Source organism: Cnephaeus nilssonii (assembly GCF_951640355.1).
Source record: "Cnephaeus nilssonii genome assembly, chromosome: 9".
In the NCBI taxonomy this organism is placed as follows: domain Eukaryota; kingdom Metazoa; phylum Chordata; class Mammalia; order Chiroptera; family Vespertilionidae; genus Cnephaeus; species Cnephaeus nilssonii.
This window is the reverse complement of record NC_137080.1, coordinates 62,043,105-62,068,650: the sequence shown is the minus strand read 5'-3', so window position 1 is coordinate 62,068,650 and position 25,546 is coordinate 62,043,105. Positions and strand designations below refer to the sequence as shown.

At 39.1% G+C, this 25,546-nt stretch overlaps 1 protein-coding gene across 3 annotated transcripts in view; it reads right to left on the bottom strand.

Moving 5' to 3' along the window:
- The window catches only part of FILIP1 (filamin A interacting protein 1), a 180,534-nt gene that overhangs the window by 29,382 nt on the left and 125,606 nt on the right, over positions 1-25,546 (bottom strand). Inside the window, exon 1 of one of the 3 annotated variants that reach the window (XM_079780850.1) lies at positions 11,824-11,954. The exons of the other annotated variants lie outside the window; for them this stretch is intronic. The gene's annotated coding sequence lies outside the window, so the exon portion shown is untranslated. Of the gene's footprint in view, positions 1-11,823; positions 11,955-25,546 lie in introns of those variants that run through there. 3 annotated transcript variants of the gene reach the window in all.

Below are 25,546 nucleotides of genomic sequence, written 5' to 3'. Positions count from 1 at the left end.
AGGATTAAAGGAGAAGGTTGGGATTTTGGACCAGATCTGATTGACCATAGACAATGCACTTTTAACAACAATGCTCTTCCTCAAATAGATATTGCTGGAACGGTTCAAATTTGTAAGACTTTGTGTTTATTTAGGTTAAACTTTATCTTGCTTGATTCATTCTATCCTTATGGAATTGTCAAGGTCCTCCTTGGACTCTGTCTTATCACCCAATAGATCAGCTTATATCTGAAATATTAAAGCATTCAAGCATTGGGTCAATGGCAAAATGACCCCAATCACTAATAAAAAAGGCAGGTCAGTGCACAGAGGCCTTCAAACACTCTCAAGATCTCCCTCCTGCTGGCACCAACCTATTCAGTAGCATGGACATTGTCATTCAATTAGCTATGAACCCACTGGGCTGTTATTCCTTATCTCTTCTGAGCTCCCAAATCCTCCCCAAGAACCTGTTTTGACCACATCTTCCTCATGTCAATCAACTACAACCAAATTCTTCCAGATACTGGGGCCCAAAATCTAGACATATTTGAGTCCTCTCCTCTCACATCCCCATATTCAATTCTTCAGCAGATCTTCAAGTCCGAGAAAGACAAGTACCATATAATTTCACACATATGTGGAATCTAATGAACAAAATGAACTAACTAGCAAAATAGAAACAGAATTATAAATAGAGAGCAGGCTGACAGCTGTCAGGGTAGGGGTCTGCTGTGTGGAGGGTCAAGGAATTGAGGGAAAAAAAGAGAAAGAACTCATTGACATGGACATTAGTGTGGTGATTTGGGGAGGGTACGTGGAGGTGGAAAAGGGTATAGGGGAATAAATGGTGATGAAAATAAAATTAAAAATAAAAATACTTTTGTCTAAATAAACTAAAATCATGTCATTGAGAAAGGAGAGAAGGGGGTACACATGGTGATTTTTAGGAACCAGAAGTCATAGGGTTTGGTGAGAAGATTGAGTGAGGATGAAGAGGTTGAAATTTGGACAGACTCTTCAGCTTCTGGCTAGGGTAGTTAATTTGATGTTAGTGCTTATCAAATATAGGGTAATATAAGGGAAACACTCTTGGAGGGGAAGACCATGGTGTTCCGGAAAAGTACAATGACTTGAGGTTCCTGAGAACCCACATGTGAAATTCTTATTGGTAGGCCTGCTGTTCAGGAAATACCCAGGGACAGTCTCCAGGGACTGGTGCCATCTAAAGCCATAAGAAGGAAGGGGTAAGTAGGAGATGTGTAGACATAAGGGAGGAAAAGGAGTAAGAACAGAAAAAAAGATATGAGATTAAAAAAACACAGAGAACTCAATGAGAGAGCCTGAGCAGGGATAGCCAGAGAGACAAGCAATGGTGCATTCATTCCCAGATGCCAAGAAGGCAGAGAGAAGCATAAGGAACAGCAGGGTGCACAATGCCGAACACTCTGAAGAGATCAGAAAAATGTCCATTGTTTTCACTTAGATTCAAATTTTAAAAACTTTTTTTCTATTGGACTTGTCAGTATGTACTTCATTATGAGTAATTTCAGTGGAGTTAGGGAACAATATACAGATTAAAGCTTTAGCTGACAAAAACCCAAGAGAAAAAAAAATGGAGACAAATATCTTAAATTAATTATTTGAGATCTTAACTGTTAAAGGGAGGAGATATAGGAAAATAGATACAATAAAGAGATAGGGCAAGATCAACATTTTAACCTTTTATATATAGTTGAAATCATATAGATATATATATATATGAGATCAGCATGTTCCCACTTAACTTTAAAGCTCTTTGCTTTTCTTGAGAGAAATCATCCAGTTTATAAATAATCATAGAATGCCACCATAATAAATAAAAATGTAAATATTGAATATGACCATTGTACAGTCCCCAATGAAATACTAATGGATATAGGCAATGTCTCCCAAAAGAGAAATAGCCAGACATTGTATACATATTACATACCTCCACCCAAAAAATATTCTTTTTTTAAAATATATTTTTATTGATTTTTTAGAGAGGAAGGGAAAGAGATAGAGAGTTAGAAACATCGATGAGAGAGAAACATCGATCAGCTGCCTCCTGCACACTCCCTACTGAGGATGTGCCCGCAACCAAGGTACATGCCCTTGACCAGAATCGAACCTGGGACCCTTGAGTCCACAGGCCGATGCTCTATCCACTGAGTCAAACCAGTCAGGGCTAAGAAATATTCTTACCAAAAAAAAATTAAACCAAAATCAGATCAAGCTCCTATAACTAATTGCTACTTTGTAAGAAAGACAGGGGCAAGAAACATACTAAATGACATTGTGATGACACAATCAGAAAACCCCCCACAAAATGTAGGGAACTATATAGGATAAAAAAGAAAACTAGTTGTGTGTTTTCCTCCAATAAGTAAACTGCAAGAAAAAAGAGTGGGGGAGGGAAAGTTAGACTAAAAGAAATTTAGAAAACATATCTACTAACTATAATCTATTTGGGTTCTTATTCAAATATTTTTTTAAATGAGACAGTTGGAAAAATTATTATTAAATTTTAGGTGTGATAAAGAATTTTGGTAATATATTTTTAAAATCCTTATTTTTTAGAAATACATACTGAAATATTTATGAATAAAATGTTATGAATAGAATTTATATCAAAATAATTCAGGGGAATGGGGACAGGTGAAATCAGACTGGTCATGAATTGATTAATTATAAAAATTAAGTGATGGTTCATTATATGAGGATTCATTATACTATTTTCTTATTTTTTGTTGTTTCTTTTCTTTTGTTAATTCTCAATGCAGGATATTTTATCCATTGATTTTGTTTTTTAGAGGGGAAAGAGAGAGAGAGAGAGAGAGAGAGAGAGAGAGAGAGAGAGAGAAAGAGAGAGAGAGAGAAACATCGATGTGAAAGATACAGATTGATTGGTTGCCTCCTGCACCCTGACCTGGGCTGGAGATCAAACATGCAACCCAGGTACGTGCCCTTGACCAGGAATCAAACCCACGACCCTCCAGTTTGCAGGCCAGTGCTCTAACTACTGAGCCATGCTGGCCAGGGCCTATTCTCTTTATTTTTGTAAATGTTTGAAGTTTTCCATTATAAAGTTTTTAAATCCTCTTTTGTAATCTTTAGCTTCTCTCCCCACTCTCTCTACCCTCTCTACCCACCAAGTCTCAGCAACTTTGGTATCTGCTCATATTTTTACTTTCCTTACAGGGCCACATGACTCTCACATTTGTCTGTGATTGTGGGTGATTCTTTTGTTCCTTTCCACGTTTATGAAATTAAGCTTGTTAGAGATTTTTTTCTTCCCCATTGGGAGTGATTTGATGCTTTGTCAAATTTATCCTAGGAAAGGCATCTTCACACTGTTCTGTTCACAGATATTTGTTAATCTATCTTTCCTTTTAGAGTATAAGGACAAATTTTTTTTTGGTTGGGGAACAGGGGAAGTGAGGGTTTCTTTAACCTTATCCTGGTTACCACCCTTGAGATAAACACCTTCTCTAGAACAGTTGTCAATCAGGGCCACACCTCTATTCATTGTCACTTCTCTTCCTTGAAAAGTAAACCATGTAAGATTCATAGGTTCTTTACCCAATGTTCCTGACACTCCCATTTCTTCAATCATTTCTCCAAATTTATCAGCTTTAGCCCTAGAGCAGCAATTTTCTCTTTGCTTCCTTTAGATGTTGCCACTTGTCACCATGTCGGTCTCATTTTGAAACACTCACTGACATCATCTTAAAGGATGCCTAGGTTTGTTTCTTAGCCAGACCATGCTAATATCCCTTCTCATTATTTCCCTTCCCTTTCACTATACTTATTCTTCTTCAGCTCTCCCTATGTGTATGCCTTCCTCTCTCTTTCAAGAAAAAAGGCAGGTAAAAACTAGCAAGGTATGATAGTAATTAAAGATGAATGAACCTGAAAAGAGTCAAGCTTGCATGCAGTTAGAAGTTATGAATCACAATGCATTTTTTCCCAACTAGAGCATAGGGCAGAGCTAAGCAGCTTGGTAACATGACAGGACATGGTTTCACCAAATGATTCAGAAAGAAGTGCTACTTTTTCATAAATCACCTCAGTTCCTCAAGATGGAGACTATTATAATAATTATCCAGAATTAACCTAATATCCCCAATATACTGCACAGGGCTAGGATTAGGGTGCGGTGGATAAGGCTGGGTCGTGCAGCTGCAGAGTAAGATCCCATTCTCATTTGAAATTTTTATGTTTTGTCCAGTATGGGGTTTCTGCACTAATTTTTATTTTTTTTAAATAATGCATTAAAATATTGTATATCTTGATTAGTGAGTTTTTTTGAATCCCCTTAAATTTTTTGTCCAGGATAAGAGCCTCCTTTGCTTCACCCTAGTCCCAGCCTGAGCACTGAATGCTAGATAATCATTTTATATATATGAAAAAAGAGTGGATCCTTCATAATAGATACAAACCTTTGAGCAGTATTACAGAGTGTCTGATTTCAAACTTTTTGACCCTGGTCCAGTGTACTGGGGCCAAGGTCTATCTCACCTATTCTCACAATAAAAAAGAACTTGGTGATAAAAACTGAAAGAGAATAAAATAAAATCAGGAAACTTTTTGCCAGCAGCTTTTATGAATTGCTCTTACTTCGTAAGAGAAGATCCTACAGTTAAACACATGATTATCTATACATATAAAGAGGTGATATGCTAATTGACCGTTACGGTGTCCCAGGAACAACCAATTTGCATATTGACAGACCAGCAGGTGTGTGCGCAGCTGGGGGACTTGCGTGAGGTTTGCTTCCCTGCCCCTGGCGCCGGAGTCCTCTTCTTCTCCCGGGTGCATGCACCCGACAAACACCCCCGTGACACCATGCCCCGTCCGAGAGCACTCTGCTCGGGGATGCCCCCAACGCCCCCTCCCTGAGGTGGGGGGAGCCGAGGGGTGACACCAGCACGGCAGAAGGCCGGTTCTTGGGGCACGATTGACAGACGCCAACAGGGGGGTGTGCACATCGGCAGTGACCCCAGGGAGGGGTTGTGCACACAAATCGAGAGGGTGTGGACCCAACACCACGAAGGAAGGGCACGGACGCGACAACAGAGAGCGCACAGGCGACCCTCACACCACAGGGAAGCCGCCCCGGCTTTCTCCAGCCGTCCATTCATTCATCTGCCCGGTCCGACCCGGATGGGGGCTCGCATCCTGGGTGGAAAGTCCCCCCCCCCCCCCCCCCCCCCCCCCCCCCCGCCGCCGCCAGGACAAGCCGGGCCTGACCGTGCGTGCGTGCACGCCCGTCACCTGCGCATTCCGGAGGAGAGCGGATGGAGAGCCGCTCGAGGCATGGGAGCCAGCACTCCCCGGGGGGTGGAAAAGGCCTCCGCATCCCCGCCCCCCCCCCCCCCCCCCCCGCCCCACTTCAGCACTCAATGGGAGAAAAGTCTCGCGTGAGCATGAATGCACACGCGTGTGCACTTAACGCAGCGGTCCACACGATGGACGCCGGCCCGGCCAGCTGGACCCTCCCCCAACTCAGAGTGGGGAGGCGCGGGCCACAGTAGGCAAGACACAGCTGCATCGTCACTCGGCCCCTCAAAGCCAGTGCGAGAGGGCCCCAGTGCCCAAACAGAGGTGGCTACAGGTCCCAGAGAGGAAAGCAGTCAGTACTAAGGACAAAAGCATAGAATTTTTAATTAGCCTGTAAAAAGAGTGAGGGAGTGAGGGAGGAGGGGGGAGATGGGGAAGAAGGGAAGGAGGGAGGGAAGAACTTTACAAACGAGTCAGTAGAGAACAGAGTTAAAGAAGGAAAGAGGATGTGTGAGTGAACTGTAGGAGCTGTAATGAAAATCAAGTATAGTTGTGTACTGGGGACAGATTTTTAAAAGTAGGAGTCAGAAAAGAAAAAGGATAAATGATCATGAATAATTAGGCAGGTAGATAGATAGATATTAAAACAGTGGAAGTAAGTAGAGAAGAGTGTATGGGAAAGGTAGGATGAGAGAGAAAGAGGGAGGGAAGAAAAGTTTTAAAGGGGAGCCAGTAGATCTTAAAAGGAGAATGGGAAGAAGGAAGAAATGGGGCAGGGAGCAAAGCAGGTTCGAGGGAGGAAGTGAAGAAAAAAATTAAGGTGGGAAGGAAGGAAAAGTGGAGGGAGGGCAGGGGTAAAGATAAAGGAAAGAAGGAATGTGGGGAGGGAGGGAGGGTAGGAGAAAGATGGGAAGAAGGATGATGGAACAGACGTAGGAAATAATGAGGAAAGAAAAGTTTATAAATGATGAGTCAGTAGGAAAAAGTGTGACATAGAGAGAAAAACTGTGTGAGAGGGAGAAGCCAATATGGAAGTCAAATACAATTGTATGTGAAGGGGATAAGATTTTAAAAAATAGTTATAAGGGTGACCAGGCCAGCAGGGGAGGGCAGTTAGGGGGATCAGGCCGACAGGGGAGAGCAGTTAGGGAGATCAGGCCAGCAGGCAGAGTGGTTAGGGCAGGCAGGCAGGTGAGTGGTTAGGAGCCAAAGGTCTTGGATTGCGAGAGGGATGTCCAACTGGCAGTTGGACATCCCCCAAGGGCTCCCACATTGAAGAGGGTACAGGTCGGGCTGAGGGAACACACACCGCCCCCCCCCCCCCCAGTGTACGAATTTCGTGCACTGGGCCTCTAGTATATTGTAATACTATATCCTATACATTTTAAAATAATCTAACAATCTTAAAACAGTTACTTTGATACTATAATCCAAGTAACTGGAATAGCACAAGCACGCACGCGCGCGCGTGCGCGCGCGCGCGCACACACACACACACACACACACACACACCCCAGGCAAATTATCACAAATGAAAGTTTAGTCTTCATCAGATTTTGAGGGGATTAGATATGTTTCTGCTCTAGAACAGGCACACTGATGATGTACCTTGAAGTCCAGTTGTTGAAAATTACAAACCAAGGATATTCATTGTAGACCCTCTGTGGCTTAACCCAACAATCCACAACACAATTGATATTGAAGTTTAAACAATACTAATCTATCTTTCAAGTCACAAATGGCAGCAACTGAAAACCATGAAAACCGCACGGTAGATAACAAATTTTCTTCGTGAAGATTATAGGATTTCCTACTGCCAGGTGAGCAAATGCTCAGTAAGTGTTTGCCAACATTGGGTAGTAGCCAGATGCCATTGTAAAATACTGAATTCATCTTTAAGAAAAACTAGTGACATGCTAATATAAAATACCAAATGCCACATTTAAAAAGAAAGCACTTAGGAAATTACTAGTAAATAGCTCTTAGTCATAGTAATTAAAGTCTAGGGACTTGTTTGTCATTTGCTCCTAAAACCATAGAAACAATTATTTTTTTCTGATAGCTTGCTGCCCATCAGGAGACACCTATTTGAGAATCATTGTTTGAGAAGTTCTGTGATCACAAACTCTAGTATAAAGCTCCCTGACTCATACAGAAATATAACCATGACACATTAAGTCACTCAATAATTCAACAAAAATAGGTCGAATAATTCTCCCCCCCCCCCCCCCCCACCATTGTCAGATAGGGTATTAGGTACTCAGAATAAAAAAATAAATTGCAACATTATATAAAAAGTGCCATTTATGCTCAAAATATAGTCTACCAAGAGACAACCAAGCATGGGGATGTGAATGGAAGAAGTAGTTGCTCAAGGCTTCTGCAATGTTTGCTCCCAAACGGTTCCCTTACCTCTCTAGCTCCTCTCTCCACCACCCCAATTTTGCTCTCTGCTCCAGGAGGCTGGCCTCTAGGCATTGTATTTAGCAAGGTCCTCTAGCTTCCAGTTTGGTTTAATCAATAGCAGGCACCGATAGGAGATTGGAGAGTGGGGTATTGATTCCCTCCTGAGTCCTGGATATTTGGTTTCATTCCTCTACTAAGGGCCATGCTTCCTGTTAGGCAGCCCTCTCCTATACAGGGCTACAGCTCCTCTTGAGAGTTCTGGTAACTACTCCCTCTCCCCAAGTTAATGGGTAGTAAGACGTACACAGGCCCACACTCCACCCCCCACCCACCCTGACACCAATTACTAGGGCTCTATGGAACTGCAGTGTTTCTTAGCTTCCTGACACTCCAACCACACATATATAAAGATGTCAAAGCACCCCATTTGAGTCATCTTGAGTTTTTGCTGTAACCCTGAATAGATCATGCAATATGTAAATTTCAGGGCTCAGAACCATTTCTCTTCTCTACACCCAACACACAACTTTATAAGCATCATGATTTCTCCTAAGACAGAGCTGGAGCTTGGGATAACAGGACAAATCCAAGAAGAGAGGAAACACAGATAGTAATGGTTGAGAGTGGGTCAATGAGGAGTTGAGGAAAAAGAATTGCTATGGTGAGGAGCAGAAACAAGAATACATGTGAAAATGGAGGGATGCGGACACATATGTAATACCTTAATCAATAAAGAAATTTAATAAAAAATTTTTAAAAAAGAATACATGTGAAGCTGAAGAGAGAATGAGGGGAGGCAAGATGGTGTTCCTCCTCTCCCTCAGACCAGACGCGAGATTTCACCTGTCCCTGCTTAAAGCTGGGCAGCAGGAAAGGGTCTTGGGTTCCATGGCAATGACGCTGCACCCTGGCTCTCTACCTTTTTCATTTTGCACTGTCGGTTTTTTAGAGCTAGAAAACTTATGGTTGATAAAGGAAAAAGATCACAAGTACTGAAAGCTGGATGGGAATAGTCAGGAGGTAAATAAACAGATGACTCCCAGTACAGGATCAAATATAAAATCATATCTAATAATCTGTGTAGAAAACTAATCTCTAGTAACTACATCATTCCAATAATTTTCATTGGCAGAAAATACATGTATATTTTTGACACATGTCATTCAAATTTATCCTTCAGTGTTCAGTGTAGTACTTCAGAGTAGGTGATAGAGACAGGCTCTCTGATTTGAGTCTAGTTCTGCACCTACTGACTGGGAAAGTTTCTTAATTTCTCTCTTCCTCAGTCTCCTCCTCTGCAAAAGTGGGATAATAATACAGTATCTATCCCCAGGGTCATAGTCAGAATCACATGAATTATCATATATACAGGGCTAAATACTTAATAAAAGTTAGATACTACTATTAATAATAATCCTAAATTGAAACTTACTGCCAATTTGTCTATTTTTCCAATGATGAGAATAAATTCTTCAAAAAATAGGGAGGGAAGTGCATCTACTGGTGTAATGGAAAATAACATTTTATTCTTGAAACATGAAAAGGCTTATCTTACTCCCATTTGACCCAGTAATCCCACTCCTGGGAATATATCCAAAGAATCTAGGAACACCAGTCAGAAAGGATATATGCACCCCTATGTTCATAGCAGCACAATGTACCATAGCTAAGATTTGGAAACAGCCTAGGTGCCCGTCAGCAGATGACTGGATCAGAAAACTGTGGTACATCTACACAATGGAATACTATGCTACCATAAAAAAGAAGGAATTCTCATCATTTGCAGCAACCTGGATGGAATTGGAGAACATTATGCTAAGTGAAATAAGCCAGTCAATGAAAAAAAAATACCACATGATCTCACTCACTTATGGATAATAAAGAACATTATAAACTGATGAACAAAAAGATAGATACAGAGACAGTAAAGCATCAAACAGACTGTCAAATTACAGGGGGAAGGTTAGGGAGAGGTGGGGGAGATAAGAGATCAACCAAAGGACTTGTATGCATGCATATAAGCATAACCAATGGATGCAAAACTCTGGGGGGTGAGGGCATGTATGGGTGTGGGGTGGGGGGACAATGGTAAGATATGTACACATATAATACCTTAATAAAAAAAAAGGCTTATCTTGTGGGCATGGGTGAGTAGTTTCTATGTATAATAATATGCCTTTTACTGTGTTTTCATATTTCTAGTTTGTCCAAAGTACTTTCCAAACACTCTCAGATTGATCAGATGCAATATGTTTAAAAACAGTAGAAAGAAAATATTCTTTCTTTGTTACGTTGTTTATAAAGAATTAGCCAGGTGAATAAATTTACTTAACAATTTTCATGAGGAGCCGAAAAAGCCAGGAACCAGATAAATTTGCCACCTAAATGGGTGGCTTGGGCATCTGCTTCCCTCACTCTAACCAGAGACTTTTCCTATCCCAATCCCAGAGAATGTGTCCCCCAGGTTCATCACACCCCATTATCTGGTTAACACCTGTGCCTTACCCCTGGGACCCTCTCTCTCTCTCTCTCAGAAAATAAGCTAAATAGGGGGCTGGGGGGGGGGGCGGGCATTCACTAGGGAAGCCTTGGAGCAGGGAGGATATTTGAGGCAGGTGGGGTTTTAGGTCCCTGTAACAGTGTGAGGGCGTCCCTCCACACACATGTAGAGAGAGGCCTCTCTTCTGTGGCTGCACTTGTCACACAGAACATGGGAGGAGGAGCTGGGGTCATGAATCAGATTTCCCGAGACTGTTCAAGCAAGTAGAAACAATCCATAAAGGTATAAATAAACCTCACTTTACTCAGGAAACATGCGTTTATTGAGTGCTGGGCAAAAATCATATTTTAAACTTCTATAGTATGGGGACTCACAATATAAAAATATATCCTTTTCTAAAGTCTTTTGTTAAGATGCTATTAAGCTCATTTGTCTTTTGGTCAAATTTGTTTTCATAAATAATATTTGTTTAAAATAAGATAGACATGAAATAAGTAGCAAATTAGCTTCAGTACATAAATCACTGAAGTGCATTTATTTACTCAGAAAAAATAACCCTTTCCCTCTTTAAAATAGCAATATAATTTATTGCTATTATATCTAAAGGGCTTTAAAAAGCTTTTATATATAAGCATACATGAAATGTCATTATATACCTTTAAAATTATGTTAGCATTTATCTAATGATTATTTTATCCAGTTTTAGAAAAACTTTAAATTTAATGCTAAAAATAAAACGTCAAAACAATAAACAAAACTCAGAACCCAAGACTTAATTTTGTATTGATCCTGACTATTGTATGTGTGTGGGGGGTGGGCGGGGGGGAGGAAATGTGAGTGCCCTTCTGCTGTGGCAAGGATATTTAGTTTTACAGTAAACAGAAGGTCATCCAATCACATGATTTTCAACACAGTTGAGTTCAAGATTTTCGTTGTTTAAACAGAGACAAAACAATCAATGCTACACAAAATTAACTCTACACAAATAAAAACCATACCATCTGCCCTTTTGTCCAAATTTCTATAAAACGGGTCATGTGAATCTAAAATCACGCTATAAAAATTTGGTTTTGGCCAAGTGAAGTTCTTTTGTGAAAGAAACTACCCTCCAGCCCTACTGAGCGCTAAATGCAAGCTATGTGTTTTGATACACCCTGCTGAATTCAGACAATGTTTTTATGGCATTTTGAAAAATTACTAAAGTTGAACTTTTTGCACAATTGTTGGAGTCCAAACTCGAATCCCATTCTCACTTTGAAATCAAACCTACTCTTTGCTTTCTTCTTCTCCTTATCACTGCCACACTGTTTGAGAACAAACACAGCTTTCTTTGGATCTCTATGCATTCTAATTCATCGCCAACTTTTTACAAGCCTTCTCCACATATGCAAAGAGAGATCTGCAGCAAATCCCCACAACAACAACAAAGAAAACCTTAACAAGAGTATTTTTACTTCCCATTAGTTGTTGATCATCAAGTAATCATAAAGTAGAAGATACATTTACAGTCCACAGAAAGGCTGCTTTGTTAAAAGCCTTCCAAACACATTAGAACTGACAGCAGCAAGATAAGAAAATTTCCATTCTTATTTATACAAACTCCCCAAGTTTCTGTAGAATTAATTACTTTTCACCTCTAGAGAAGAACAGGAGCATGCCTCCCACCACAAGGTGCATCTTGGCCCGTTCCAAGCAAGGATTCTGAGATATCAAGTAAAGTCAGAATAAGCTGATCACTTTCAAGGGCTGTCACCATCCACACTCAGTAAAACCTATGGCCGAAAACGGAAAGACTGTCGAGTTCTCACAGCCCCTGTCAGATTAGTCAAGGCTCTGCAAATGTCCAAACCCAGCTTCCAAGATGCTCTTTGCAGTAACACTTAGAAATGAGTTGACTGCCAACTAAGCCTATTAACAAATGAAATGCGCATGGACTAGAGTAACTAACAGTTGCTTAAATCAAAGCAGATCTTGACTTCCTTACCTTAATACTAGGAAGCATGGTAGCTTTTGTTTTTGTTTTTGCTTTTTATAAGGGGGGGTACTGAAGTTTGTTCAACAGCGGCAGGCCCTGCTCAGCCCCCTACTCCACAGGGAATTAACCGTCACATTCCAGCCCTGTCATCAGAACAATGAAAGGTGAATGTTGTGCAAAACAGCTTGGGACCAATAACTGATGATGTCATTCCTCCCTTATATGGTTCATTATTGTGCAGATTTTCTTTGGTCTGTGAAAAGGGGTGGAGCTGCCCAGCACTGGAAGGGAAGGCAGCTCAGCTCTTAAGAAGCAAAGCAAGTGCACAGGAATTATGCTCTATACTGAGGCAAACGCACTGGGGAGAGGGCTGAAGTTGAGGAGGAATGAGATAAAAAAAAAAAAAAAAGATATGCATAAAATGTCAACTGGGCCTCACTCCTGATTTTTCAGACTAGCTAAACTCTACACAGTTGTATTCAGCACACGCTGGAATTTCAATAGGGAGCCCGCTCCTCATCTATGCTTCAGCCCACAGGAAGGGATTCACGGTTCAACCAATGTGCTGGTTAATTTACGTGTTATCTAAATGAAAACACACACTGTGGGCTATAGAATGGCAAGTACCCTTTAGTTGAAGAGTCACTGCGTCTTTAAAAAAATTGTTTTACCTAAATGTCTTTCCTAAAGGTGTGTGTCTTTTTGTTATTTATAATAAGGTAAATATCAATCTTTCAAATTCCACATAAACAAAAAGCTTTTTGGGGGTCCTTCTATTTTTTAGAGTAAGAGGTCTTAAGACCAAAAAAATGAGAAAAACCACTGTGGTTCAACCCCAGCCGAGACTGGTACATTTCTTGCTTGGACCGCATAAGGTCCCATGACAAATAACTCCTGTGTAAGGCCCTGGCTGGGCTGAGGGTTTTGTCCTTTAGAGCCCAGGAAGCTGATTTGTGCTGACCTGTTGCATTTGGACTCATTAGCTTGTTTTCCTCCACCACCACCCCCCATTTTCTTTCTTTTTTCTTATTTCTTTACTCTTTTTAATTTTCTTCTTGTGTTTTTTTTTTACTATTTTCTTTTTCTTATTGTTCTCTCTTCTCATTTTTCTCTTTTTTTTCACATTTAAAATTTTCTTTTTCTCAATTTTTCTTTTATTTGTTCTGTTCTCATTTTTAAATATTTTCTTTGCTCTTTTAATATTTTTTAGTTAGTACTGTTAGTATTGGTATGAGAAGGCTAAAAAGGGCTAATTCCAATGTAACCCTGATATTTGGGGGATAGTGATCTGAATCCATGCCAGCAAGCTCAGTGTACATTCTTGATAACCTATAATTAAGTCACTACCTTCTTCCCAGATACTGGTCTTGCAGAACCAGTTACAGAGGCCATGGGGCTGTGGACAGTGCACTGCCCTGGAGGGAGGGTTATTAACTCTGGCGCCAGGCCAGACCATCAGATAAGGCCTGGAGACCCCCAACACCTGGGGGCCTTCTTGCAAGGCCCGTGAAAAGGACCGGAAGCATAATCCATGTTTGTGGGACAAGGACCACAGGGAGATATAAGGAAGCGCCCCATGCATGTTCCTTCACTCAGATTTGGAAGGCTGTTCCCTGAGTCCGCCCGTGTATTAAACAGTGTCCCTCCTCTTCTTTAAGGCTGCGCTTGGTTTGTCTTTGGTCTTCTGCAACAGGTATAGTTAGTAGAGTTAGCATTGTTTATTAGTATTATTAGTTAGCATTGTTAGTACAGTTTGTATAGTTAGTATTGGTATAGTTAGTATAGTTAGCATTATTTATTAGTATTGTTAATTAGCATAGTTAGTATAAATTACCCTAGCTAGTGTAGTCAGTATTGTTTGCTAGCATAGTTATTAAGCATAATTAGCACTGACAGTTAGTATTGTTAGTTAGTGTAGTTAGCAAGTCAAGGCCACAGACTGACACATTGCGGGCCCACAATAAATCATTAATATATTTGTGCACAGTTTATTCATTTTGATGATGGTAGACACTTAACAATAATACAAATTTGTGGCCTAATTTTGACACAGACTAAAAACCCATGTTAAAAAAGAGAATGGAACCCAATGGACACAGACACTGGGGCGGTGGGGGCTTGTCCTGAGGGAGCAGGAGTGGTGGTGGTGGGGTCAATCGGGGGGAAAAGGAGACATGTAATACTTTAAACAATTAAAAAAAAGAGAGAATGGTTTGGGATTGGGGATCAGGATTGATTATCAGTGGCATATTGCATGCAAGCTGTTCCTGGTGCTTCAAGCTTGAGTTAGCATCCCAGACAGGCACTGGGTATGTTCAAAACCATATCAAATCAATATTTAAAGACAAATGATAATAGCAAGAGAAAATGTTTTATCACCTATGAAAAATTCTTTAAAACAAATGCCATAAATGTCAGTCACAGATGTGTGTTTTTTTGATCCCTGCTTAATATCACTAAATAGTTACATTCAAAATTAACAAGGCCCTTCTATTAAGACCCTCTTAAAATAGCTGCGTTTAGCATAATTAGTTAAGATTCCTTAGATAACTGACATTACCTTTTAGGAGCTTCTTGGAACCTGGAGAAGATGTTTAAATGGGTGATAGAACCCTCCTTAGAGTCATAGTAACTAGAAATGTCCCAACTATTGGAAGGGCAGGGACCACATCTTCGTGTCTTTCTGTCTTTAGAAGGTATCTTCTATTCACTCTTCTTTTTCTTTTTTTAATTTCAGTCTTATTGAGGTATAATTGACAAATAAAATTGTAAGGTACTTAAAGTATACACTGTAGTGACTGATAAACATTGACAAAGGACCCCCCGGCCCCATCTAGTTAAGTAACACATCATCTCACCTTAAGTTCTACTCCCTTAATACGTTTTAGTTATCCAATACAGTGTTATCAACTGTAGTCACCATGGTTCGCATTAGATCCTCAGGCCTTATTCATCTTATGACTAAAAGTTTGTATTTTATTATTTTCTCTCTATTCCCCAACTCCTGGCAACAATTACTTTTCTAATTTCTGTTTCTATGAGTTTGACTTTTTGTTTTTGTAGATTCCACATATAAGTGATACCATGCAGTATTTGTCTTTCTCTGTCTGGTTTTTCTCACTTAACATAATGCCCTCAAGGTCCATCCATGCTGTTGCAAATGGCAACTTTCCTTCTTTCTCATGGCTGAATAATATTCCATTGTATACATAAACCACATCTTTATTTATCCATTGATAGACACTTAGATTGTTTCCATATCTTGGCTATTATGAATAATGCTGCAACAGATATCTCTTTGATATCTTGATATCATTTCCTTTGGACATATTCCCAAAAATGGGATTACTGAATCATTTGGTAGGTCTATTTTTAATTTTTTGAGGAACCTCCATACCGTTTTCCATAGAGGCTGAACCAATTTACATTCCCACCAACAGAGCACCAGTGTTCCCTTTTCTCCACATTCCCACCAACAGTTATTATTTCTTGCCTTTTTGACTGTAGCCAGTCTAACAGGTGGGAGGTGATATTGTGGTTTTGATTTACATTTCCCTGCAGATTGTTGTATTCTATTCATGCATTCCTAATTGGCTGCCCACCAAGGAGCAGGCACTGTATTAGGCACTGGGGATAAGGTGTGAATAAGACTGACAAGGTCCCCATCCTGGTGGAGTTTACATTCTAGTGATAGGAGCCCTTAGAAAAGGGAGCAAGAATGTTTTCAAAGGAGGTGTCCTTAAAGACTTTTTCTAAAGCAGTGACACTTGAAATTTACAAAGGATCAAAGCAACCAACCATGCAAAGAAAAGAAGAAGGAGGAGCAAGTACAAAGGCCCTGAAGTGGGAATACAGAAAGAAGGTCAGTGTAACCAGAGCATAAAGAGCAAAGGAAGAGAGATACAAGGTCCATTCGAATGACTGGCAGGGGTAGTTCGCTAACATTTGAAGTATCCTTATCAGAAGTATATAACCCAGAAGTAGCTCTGACAAAACACAAGGACTAGAAGTTCTTCTAATTAGCATAACTAATGTTAAAAATCATATTTTTATTGGCAAAATGAGTGATTAAAAACATATGGCACCTCCATTCTTATAAAAATTAGATCTAATAACCTGGTAAGCCCAGCAGCCTGATGTCCTTAGGAGTGTTGCTCTAGACCCAGGCCTCCATTTGGTTCTTTGTCCCCCAAAGTGAGCAGCGCATTCTAATACCTGATTTAACCAGAAAATCAGCTGATCCTGAAGCTAGAATGTTGCTGCACCTGTCAGATTGAACCTTTCATGCTAGGAGCTTGTCAGCATGTCTAAAGGCTTCATCAAGTCTACAAGTAGTGCTTAACTCATAACTGTATGTGTGGCAAAATTCAGGGAGACTCGTTTTCATCCTGACATACCATTTTTCATGATTATCAACATATTCCAATAAGAGATGACAATTGGAAAACAGCACATTGACTTGGCCCAATTTGCCACACCGTGGTAAGGAACTGGATTTTTTTCTGAAGGATCTGATTACATGACTTAGAATGTACAGAACGTACTTGGGCACAGAAAAGACAAGAGTGGAAACAAGAGGTCTAAAGAAAGTTATCGTAGTAGCCCAGGCAAGCAATGTGATGGTAGCTTGGATAAGACTTTATCTTGGACGAGGGCAGTAGCAATGGTTCTGGAGAAAAATGGACAAATTCCAGAGGTAATTTAAAAGCATAATCAATACAACTTACTGGTGGTTACATTTGGAAAGTTGAGAGAAAGATAAGAATTAAGGGTGATTGATGGTCTTTTGAGTAATTAGATAGAAGTACCATTAACTGAGATAGGCACAACTGAGAGGAATAAATTTACAGGAAGTAACCAAGAGTTCTGCTTTGGACACATTAGTTTGAGAAACCCATTAAACATCTCAATAAGCTGGTCAAGTATGGACACTCATTCAATTACTATTTACTCAATGAACTAAATAAATATTTTAAAAGTATACATAATTTTCTTTTCTATGAATGGCATACAACCAAATGGAGGCTATTCTCTCAAATTTTTTAGCTTATATTATCTGAAATGTGTACTCCAATGTTAATATTATGCACCTGGAAAGTATTATTGTGATAACAGGTCACAAGGCCAAGTCCTAAACCCACTGTTGGTGAGGTTCTTCTAAGACAATCATAGGGTGCTGGATCCAGAGTGTCCAGGCTCCCATCATCCTATGAGTATCTAGGACATCATGACCTGAACAAGTGGCTCTTAAAATCAAGTCTTCTCACAATTGCTCCTTATTCAAATTGATCAGGAAAAGAGGAGATAAAAAGGACATGTTTCCTGAAGACTTCTGAGAAAGATCTTGTTTAGCATATGGTGAGTGGGAAGTTTCTCAATGTGTGGGTGATCACTGATGTTGCCAATTCAATGTGCTTTAATCTCAGAAGACATTTTTTGCAGCAAAAAATGGTTATGTTCCATAACTGTGCGAAGTGGATGCATTAGGGTGGTCTGGAATAGACAAGCAAGGAGAGGAAAGGCTTAGGATATGCTGGAACCACTGTACTTGGATTCCTTACTTGGGGCAGGAGAATGTTCTTCCAGGATCTCCCTGTAGGTTTGGTAATGGTGGATTAAGTCTGAGCAGTAGTTCTTCACACAATTATGCCTCCTTCCTTGGGAGTAATATAATCCAGAATTTCTCAACTGTTAAAAATTCCAGAAGTCAGGCAAATCTGTGAGCACTGGAAAACTGAGCAAATCAGAAAGTACTGGAGGGACGGATAGTGGGTGTAGACAAGTGGGCACAGTAAGAACACTTCGATAATTAGAATACAAGATTTGATGACATTGTAACAAATGACAAAGACTAGGTAGACCAAAGCATCCCATCCATCTTCTAACAGCACAATGGATGTGGAGCAGTCACACTTCACCAATTTCCTTTACATTTCAGATCAGCCATGCACTTCCTTAAGCATTTAAAAATAAAATAAATAAAAGTAATTTTCAGTAAACTCATAGGATATTAGGAGTTGTGCAAAAAAATAAAAATAAAGAAAATCATTAAGGCATAGCATTTCTGAACTTCAGAGGAATAAGTGAAGATTAAGTAAAATTGACCTCTAGTTTGTTTGCAGTTAAAGCTCACATTTCAGCCCCTGAATATTATTTGAATAGTTTCTTGGCTAAGAATTCACATTCAAGAGCTGAATATGTTATGCATTGAGCATGAAAGACCCAAACTTGGATTAATCTTTTCTGTTCAAACTTTTCACCACCACAAGCATGAAGTACTTTCCAAACACAAGCATTCTTGGAAGAGAGTGTACACTCAGTCAAGGAGCCAGAAAGGAGGAACCTCCAAACACTGAAAACACCACCTCCCCGAGTCCAAGTCCTTCCCTGGAGTCCAGGATTTGTAATGCTAATCTGAGCACCTTCTTCCGTCCTGGAAATATCAGAGTAATGGAGTTATTCTCAATGGTGGTAAGAGACAACACATTTTTCCAGCAGTTTCCTGTCTTAACTCTTTCTTGGTGTTTGAATTTGTGCAAAACCATTTGCCTGGTATTTATTGTGATAAATGGCTGCCAATTTAGGGCATCATTCCCAAACTTTTTCATTTCAGAAGAATAATCTCACTTATTACTTTTGAATACCTGATTTTGTCCATGATGCTGAAACAACCCATCAGCTCAATTAAAAACTTGATTCAACTAGTTTGGAATGTGGAAAACAAAAACTCCCAATCAGTTGTTGGAAATTTTCATTCTTAATCCAGTTGTTTTTGCAAACTGAATTCAGTTGTTTTCTATGGAACTTATACTAGTACATCTCACTAACGCTTCAATTAATTTTTTTAAAGATGTAGGAGACTTTTGATTTTGTATTTTCTGACATACAGAGTGCCTGTCAGCATTGATCAACTGTCTGGCATTACAACTGCCTGGATCATAATTCGTAGTATCAGTGTATTGATATATCAGAAAGAATTTTAAAAAGTAATTTGTCAGTACAAGGCACTTGTTGATCACTGTATTTCATTTGGGTAGACACTGAGGCTGAAATTATTGACTTAAAATTTGCCTGTTGAAGTACCATTATTTCCAGATGATTCTGGCTTGTTATTTCCTAATGATTTTCATTGTTTCTTAAAACTTCCCATCTGCTCTAGTTCCCGGGGGCTCTCTGGTTAACAATAAAAATAAGCATGAATTTTTATTTGCATACATATGCTGTATCAACAACAATCAACTTTTTATCTAAAAAATATAAAGTAAATCTGCACTAGACTGACTAAAGAAGTGAATTCGTATCTGGACTCCACTTAACCCACAATAACTTCTGTGAAAAATACATGCATTAAAATAACCCCTCAATTTGGTACACTATTAGGTACGATTCTTTAGTCTAGCTTTAGTTCAAGTTGGGTTTAAACTTATATTCTTTTCAAGATATAAAATGTGTTGTGTCACTTCTTTTTAATTTATAAATTGTTTTAATATACAAATTATAGAAATACTATATAAAATAGCAATATTTATGACCTCCGCAAAGTTACCACAGTAGTTTTTCTTCGAAAGGATGCCTATAGTTATCACGTAATTTACTTCCCATAAAATTTTATGTGGCTAAAAATCATAATATTGCTTTTTTAATAGAAAGTCATCATTTTCCAGCTATATATTTTATAGTTATATTTTATTCTTCAAATATAATTTTTGTTACATAGAACTTATCAGTCCTTTGGAAACTTAAAAAGTCAATGCTAAATCTTCCCTTAGCGTAAACCACAATTGTCATATTGATGGCTCTCCTGAAATGGTAGAAACCACATAAGACCAGAGGGAAATGATGCTAACTAAAATATGGCCAGTTGTCCCCCATGTTTACAAATAAATTATCTGCACTATACATAAAAATAACTATAATAATAGCCATTACTAAGGGCCTCAACTTTTTAAACTGAGATGGAATACCATATCTACTTTAAATTTCCATATCTACTATAATCTGTTTCCAGAATTTCTATCAACTTTATTGATCTTCTATCCATATACCAACACCACAACATTTTACTTACTGTAACTTTTAAGTGAGTTTTGTTTCTGGTAAAAAACATATCTACTACTTTTCATTTTTAAAATTTGACTATTCATACTTTTTCATATTTGACTATGAAAACATATTCATATTTTTACATGAACTTTAGAATCACTTCATTTAGTTCCCATATTTAAAAAATGGTATTCTTATTAGGATCAAACTCATAGATTAATAGAGTGAGAGTTTATATTTAATATAATTTATATTATTTTTATATTTAAAATAGGAAAACTTGATTTTTATTATCGATTCTATATAGTTTTATACCTTGACAACTCACTTTATTGGATTTTTAAATTGTTTGTAGTAGTTTTTTTCAGTTTTTTCTGAGTCCACCTACAATCTAAATATAATATCAACTATGCCCAAATAATAGAATTTACTTTTTCAATACTTTGCATTTTTTCAAAATGTCTTAGTTTGATAAAATATAAATTGTAATTTAGTGAAACTTGCAGTCTTCTTCTTAGTGTATAATACCAGATTAGCAGAGGAAATGATCAATTTTAGGTATTATATGCTATGCCCGTGAAAGGGTTTATATTCATTAACTCATGAACATAAACGACTCTATGAGATAACGACTCAGTTATCCCTATACTATAGTCAAAGAAACCAAGAACCAGAGGGATTAAATAACATGTCCAAGGTTACAGACCAGTAAGTGGCAGAGACAGAAATTGAATTCAGAGCTACCTGGCTTCAAATGAAATGCAGGAGACTGAGAAAACAATAGTCTCAGGTTACAGATTTTGAGGGAGGTTCAGCACCGAGCAGCTAAAGAAGGAGTTAACTGTGCAGTTGAAGAGGTTAGACTTAGCTCTGAAGATCACAAAACATTGTAAGCACACCACCAGTTCTCTGGGATAAGCCACAAAATGACTTTATTTCTCCTTAGCACATACATGTGTGTATTATTTTACCAATATGTGCAGGGAACACAATGATTTTCATTTTTCTGTATCCCTTATAATTTATCTTATGGACTCCCATTCCACTTTGTCTTAGTTAATTCTGAGTAAGCTCAATCAAGTCCGGTTCCACTTAGTAAATTTAAAGAATCTTGAGTCAAGACAGAGTCCCTGAGTTAATTTTAGGGCTTCAGAACCCCAGTTCTGGAGTTGGAAATGAAGTATGGTAGCAATCATCTCAGGTAGAAACTGCTGTTTGGCTTCTGTGCTTACTTGTTTGCTAAAACAATAGGAAGTCATTTTGATTTTCTGAACTTATGTATGACTGAATACTCCATTGATGATGGTTTGAATATCCCATTGATTGTGATCTCACTGGTCATCGAAGAACATTCTTCTGGGACCCAGGACAGCTCAAGTATCCTAAATTGCCTCAGTAGCTACAGATAACGCATTCCGGTTGACTCAGTGGTCCCGGAATCTGGACAGCACAATTATTGTAAATTGCCCCGGCAGTCCCAGATAATGTGTTTCTGTTGATTCAGTGATTCATAGATACTTTAGATAACTAACTTGCTCACGAAACAGGTTCCTCATTCCAGACCCAAAGATGTAATCGATACCTTTGTGATATTCTGCCAATATAAGCCAGATGTGGCAAGCTGTTTGGGGCTGCGAGGTTTGGAGCGCTGAATGGCTCCCTCGTATGCCGCCGGCTTTTAATAAGTGACTCCATAATTTGACTTCTTGAGGCATCCTTTGTAAGATGGGGGTACACTACAACAGAACTAAGTTCTGGGACCACCAGGAAGGTGGGTGGAAGGTCATCTAGTCATCATCCTTCCACACTGGCATCCTCTGAGAGGCACATGGTGGTCTCTGGTCTCAGCTATCAATTTGTTCAGGTTGCTGATCCAAGTGGGTCATAGTTCTGTCCTCTTGTCCAGCCCTGTCTCACTATTCCCACGGTCTTTTAGGGATATCGGGAAAGTCTAAATAAACTTTTAGTGTTGCAAGATACTGAAGCTATGTCAAAACATATCAGACACTAATTTTTACTCTATTTCTCCTGAATTATAAGAGGGAGAACCCTTATAACAAGTTTTGCCATGCCCTTGGCTATGGATTGAACTGTGTCCTCCCAAATTCATATGTCAAAGACCTAACATCCCCCCCCCCCCCCGCCCCAATGTGACTGTATTTGGTGGTATAGCTTTTTGAAGGTAGTAATGGTTAAATGAAGTCATAAAGGGAGAGTCCTAATCCAATAGGATTTGAGGCCTTATGAGAAGAGGCCTTATAAAATAGCTCTTCATGTACATGTATGAAGGAAAAGCTACATGAGGACACAGCAATAAGGTGGCCATCTGGGAGCCAGGAAGAGAGGCCATTCCACTTTTGGGTTTATATCTGAAGAAACACAAAACACTAATTTGAAAGGATATATGCACCCCTATGCTCATGGCAGCATTATTTACAGTAGCCAAGATATGGGAGCAACTCAAGTGCCATCAATAGACAAGTGGATAAAAAAGTTATGGTACATACATAGAATGGAATATTACTCGGCTGTAAAAAAAGAATAAAATCTTACCACTTGTGACAATATGGATGAACCTAAAGGGTATTATGTTAAATGAAAGAAGTCAGAGAAAGAAAAACAAATACCATATGATTTCACTTATACGTGGAATCTAAAGAACAAAGTAAACCAACAAACAAAATAGAAATAGACTCATAGATACAGAGAACAGACTGATAGTTGACAGAGGTGAGAGGTGTCGGGGGCTGGGTGAAAAAAAAGTGAAGGAATTAAGAAGTGTGGATTGGTAATTACAAAACAGTGATAGGGATGTAAAGTACAGCCTAGGGAATACCTGGGGAATAATATTTTGATAAGTATGTACGGTGTTAATTGGGTACCTGAACTACCGGGGGATCATTTTGTATGTGATTATCTAACCACTTTGCTGTAGACCTGAGACTAACATAAAATAATACTGAATGTAAACTGTAACTGAAAAATAATTTTTTTTTAATCAGAAAAAAAATAAAATAAAATGGGTTCAATCAGCCTGGGCTGAATTGTGGGTTTTCTTAGTCAGAGCTTGCTCTCTCCAGCCTAGCAGTCCCTACCACTCATGCAATGTGTGTTGAAAAGTTGGATCTGCTTCATTCGGTTAGGGCCTTGGCCCTGGAAGCATTAGAATTGAGACCTTTGTGAACTTTGTGTATGACAGGTGTCAACATCTGGTCTAACTAGTGGTGACCAGTATTTACAGAGTCATATGACAAAAAGAATGACAGTTATATGAATGAAGCTTCATCTGTTTCTCTCCGAAGATGACTCTTCAGTGAATCAAGTGCTTAGAGTTTCAGGAACTGTCTGACAATTTCCTGAAATCTTCCTGAAAGAGAACAACTCAATGATTGGTTCAGATGATAGAGAGACTGATAACGTGACCATCTCCCTCTACTGGGTTCTCACTTAAATCCCAAATACCATCCTCCATTCTCACTTCTCCTAGACTTTTCCAGAATAGGGGGCATCAAATAACAGGACCAAGGCTTTCTTAATATATTAAAATCTTAAACGGTAAAGTGTGTTTCTTGCCCATTGTCTCTCAAGCCTTCTTTTTCAATGTTTGGTTTTTTTTTTCTTTCTTGTGGCCAGTTTTCTTTCATTATTATTCCACCTCTCTGTATAATATTAAAGTCCTTCCTGGTTCAGGTTCCATTGTTGTTCTTAAAGTCCAAATACATTGAATCTAATTAACTAAGACTCTCAACTAGGTTAAGCCTAAGATCTAGAAAACATCTTCATCATCCTTAAGTACAATAAAAATGCAACCATAACTGACATTTAGATTTAAATATAATCTAATAGCCTCTGAAGTTGTGTAGGCAGCAGGTAGCATCACTACATGATGCTGAATCATCAAATATGACTTAACTGGATATTGTGGTATATTTTTGAAAGTTTAAGGAAAGTAAAATGCATCTGAGAAGTATTTTCCATAACAGTAAAAGTAAATTAATTCATAATATAACCTTTGATTAATCAAAACATTTTGTTGATCAGATAACCTGTTTTCCTAGGCATAGCTGTTAAAGTTCTATTACTAAGACGCTGAAGAGTCTTAGATGAAAGGCTGCTAACTCAATGACCTTGAGAATGAGGTCACTATGAAGCTTGGGGGAAAGATCACATCTACCTCAGACCCAGATTTTTGTACAGGTGGGATCTAGTGAAAGGAACCTCAAGCCATATTGTTCATGGGCTTATTCCTATTTACTCCATTGAGTGCCTAGTTAAGGATGAGTGACATGCTCCTAGTACTACAGTGCTGATAGTAGATATATTAATATCCTGGGTCTTTTAGGAGGATCAACTCTCCTTTAACTCCAAACATCCAACCCTAGGAATCTGTGCCTGGTCCCTTTAAGTAAGATGTAACATCACTTTTATTACATTACTCCCTCCTACCCCATCCCCCAATACAAACACCCAAGCTGTGTGATAGGGGTAATGCCACCAACTCAGCCTCCTTCATCACAATTACATTTTCCAGGAGGAAGTGTACATTGCAAGGGTAAGAGCAATTGAAAGGTATAGTTTGATCCTAGTGTTCTTTCAGAAAAATCAACTGTAAAACATTCTTTCTGTGATCGAGTCTCTGAATTCTAACCCCTCTCCTTTCTTAAAAACTTTATCCCCAGCAATTTTTGTTTTATCAGTAGGATACTGGGAGTGAAAGGAATTTTAGAGACAGGACAGGCAGGTTTAGGGAAAAGGGGGTGGGGGGTGGGTCCATGGGAGACAAATGCATATGTGAAGGGCAGAGATAGCTCCAAGAGGCCAGAATGCTTATCTTACTTTCACAGAGGACAGAGGAATGCTGCAAGATGAAGGGAAGAGAAAGAGGGGGCCACCACGGTGGGCTTTGGACTTCGAAACTGATACTCTGCAGAAAAAAATGGTCAATTAGGTAAACACAGAGGACATACATTAAGGAAGGGTCCAATTAGAAAGGGTCATGTTCAGACAAAGAAGCTACCAGCATACTATATAAACTGGAGACAAAGCGACTCAGAAAAGATTTAGATTTAGACTTTTTTCCCATTTTAGAGAGAGAGAGAGAGCAGGCTTTTCCTCTTTGGGGACCCCTCCCCAAGCAGAGTTTGTATATGCTTCCAATAAACTTCCACAATTTTACTAAAGAAGCCTTTTAGTCCATGAATTTATTCTTCAAACTCTGTAGGACAAGAACCCGCAAGGAAAGTCAGCTCGCCGAACTCCACGAACAATAGTAGGTGGCATATCTCATGACCATGTCTGTGATTTTGAGTCCTGAACAGAATGGTTGTGCAGTCTAAGAA